Raw genomic sequence first — 3206 nt, 5'->3', positions numbered from 1 at the left:
GTCTTTTACAAGTGGTTGACCAGTTATCCCAGCACCACTTGTTAAAGAGATTGTCTTTTCTCCATTGTATATTCTTGCCTCCTTTGTCAAAGATAAGTTGTCCATAGGTGTGTGGATTTATCTCTGGCTTTCTATTTTGTTCCATTGATCTATATTTCTGTCTTCGTGCCAGTACCATACTGTCTTGATGAATGCAGTTTGTAGTATAGTCTGAAGTCAGGCAGGTTGACTCTTCCAGTTCCATTCTTCTTTCTTAGGATTGCTTTGGCTATTCGAGGTTTTTGGTGTTTCCATACAAATTGTGAAATTATTTGTTCTAGTTCTATGAAAAATACCATTGGTAGCTTGAATATATAGATTGCTTTGCACAGTATACTCATTTCACTATATTGATTCTTCCGATCCGTGAACATGGTATATTTCTCTATCTGTTTCTATCATCTTTGATTTCTTTTATCAGTGTTTTATAGTTTTCTATATATGGGTCTTTTGTTTCTTTAGGTAGATTTATTCCTAAGTATTTTATTCTCTTTGTCACAATGGTGAATGTAATTATTTCCTTAATTTTTCTTTCTGTTCTCTCATTGTTAGTGCATAGGGATGCAAGTGATTTCTGTGTGTTAATTTTATATCCTGCAACTTTGCTTTATTAATTGATTAGCTCTAGTAATTTTCTGGTGGAAGACACTCATTCTTTTTTTATGCTTTTCTTTTTTTTTAATTTTATTTTATTATTTAAGTTTACAAAGTCCAGGTTTGATGCACGATACTGGATGCTTTGGGCTGGTGCACTGGGATGACCCAGAGGGGTGGTACAGGGATGGAGGAGGGAGGAGGGTTCAGGATGGGGAACACCTGTATACCTGTGGCGGATTCATGTTGATATATGGCAAGACACTCATTCTTAATAGAGTTTCCTTTTTGAGGGCTCCAATCAGTCAAAGAACCAAACGACTAGAGAATCTGAGACTCTGTAATAAAGAAAGTAGGTGCTACAAAACATAAAGGCAGAAAGCCAACTAAGGCAGTTGAAGTAGATCTAAACAAAAGGCATTGAGTCTGGCCCTGGGCACTTTGCAGATTTTCTCCTAAGCTACTTTTCTCATTACAAAGGTGTCATATTTTTTTTCCCCTAATTCTCCCTCTTTCTCCTCTCTGCTATCTCAATATATATTATACAGTGGTGCCATTATCCAGACTGTCACATAAGAGGAAGAGGAAACACTAGACTATGCTTATAGAATGGGCAAGGTTTTTGAGGACTAGATACATGCCAGGTTGGAAGTTAACACCATCTATTTGTTTTAGTAGCTTGGGCAAGTTAATAAAGTGTCCTATACCTCAGTTTACTCGTCTGAGAGAGAATGGTAATAACAGTATCTCATTTGCAGTGTTTATATGAAATCTGGGTGAAAAGAATCAAATGGAATCTAGATACTATAAATAAGGAACTTTTGGGTATCTTGGAACCTAAGATGTGCATGATGATTGTACTCAAGGATCTGGGCTCTATCAATATTTTTAAGGCAGGATCTATAGAGTTTATTATTCACACATAAATAATGATTTAGACAGGAGGCATATTAACCCAGTCCCCTCACCCTTTAAAGATAGTGGAATATTTTGTAATGTATTTTTATAAGAGCAAAAACGTTAAAACTCTGATATTGAAAATCTTGTAATGTTACTTTTTATTTTTCTAACAAACAGAAAAAAAAAAAAAACCTAAGTATACATTTGGAGGCACATAACTATTTAAGAAAATAGCAAAATTAATAAATGATGAAGTAATATTTCAATATTTTCATCCAGATATTTAAGAAAACATATTGGTTATTAATACTTTATTTACAAAAGTTTAAAGAAAATTAAAATAACTCATTATGATGTAAATCAGAAAGTTAGTGACTTATGGGGATAGAGATTGTCTGAAAAGGGTCTTGGAAAACATGATTAAATGATGGAAATGTTCTGTATCTCATATGGTCTTTGGCTGCACATGTCTAACCACATGTTGGAATGGCACTAATGGCCCCAAAGAGACAAGTGCACATACCCTTTCAATTCCACATTCAGTATTGTGACATTTTTGGCTTGAAATTGGATTAGGTGAGAGGAGATGACACCACCCTTATGGCAAAAAGCAAAGAGGAACTAAAGAGCCTCTTAATGAAGGTGAGAGAGGAGAATGGAAAAGCTGGCTTAAAACTCAACATTCAAAAACTAAGATAATGCATCCAGTACCATCACTCCCTGGCAAATAGATGGGGAAACAATGGAAACAGTGATAGACTTTATTTTCTTAGACTGCAAGATCACTGCAGAGGGTGAATACATCTATGAAGTTAAAAGACCCTTGCTCCTTGAAAGAAAAGCTATGACAAACCTAGACAACATATTAAAATGCAGAGACATTACTTTGCTGAGAAAGTTCATATAGTAAAAGCTATGGGTTTTTTTTCCCCCAGTTTTCATGTATGGATGTTAAAGTTGGACCATAAAGAAGGCTGAGCCCTGAGGAATTGATACTTTTGAACTCTTGAGAGTCCTTTGGTCAGCAAGGAGATCAAACCAGTCAATCCTAAAGGATATCAATCCATAATATTCATTGGAAAGACTAATTCTGGGGCTGAAGCTCCAATACTTTGGCTAGGAGATGAAAGAACTGACTCATTGGAAAAGACCCTGATGCTGGGAAAGATTGAAGGCAGGAGAAGAGGATAACAGAGGTTATATGGTATCATTGATTCAACGGACATGAGCTTGGGCAAACTCTGGGAGATGGTGAAGGACAGGGAAGTCTGGTATGCTGCAGTCCATGTGGTTGTAAAGATTTGGACATGACTGACCTAAAGGCAATGCTAAAGAATGCTCAAACTACTGAACAATTGCACTCATCTCACACGCTAGTAAAGTCATGCTCAAAATTCTCCAAGCCAGGCTTCAGCAAAATGTGAACCGTGAACTTCCTGATGTTCAAGCTGGTTTTAGAAAAGGCAGAGGAACCAGATATCAAATTGCCAACATCCGCTGGATCATGGAAAAAGCAAGAGAGTTCCAGAAAATCATCTCTTTCTGCTTTATTGACTATGTCAAAGCCTTTCACTATGTGGATCACAATAAACTGTGGAAAATTCTGAAAGAGATGGGAATACTAGACCACCTGATCTGCCTTTGAGAAATTTGTGTGCAGGTCAGGAAGCAAC

Source organism: Bison bison, unplaced genomic scaffold (genome assembly GCF_000754665.1).
Source record: "Bison bison bison isolate TAMUID 2011002044 unplaced genomic scaffold, Bison_UMD1.0 scf7180017863821, whole genome shotgun sequence".
Classification (NCBI taxonomy): domain Eukaryota; kingdom Metazoa; phylum Chordata; class Mammalia; order Artiodactyla; family Bovidae; genus Bison; species Bison bison.
The sequence above is the reverse complement of the archived record's forward strand: the minus strand, read 5'-3'. Positions refer to the sequence as shown.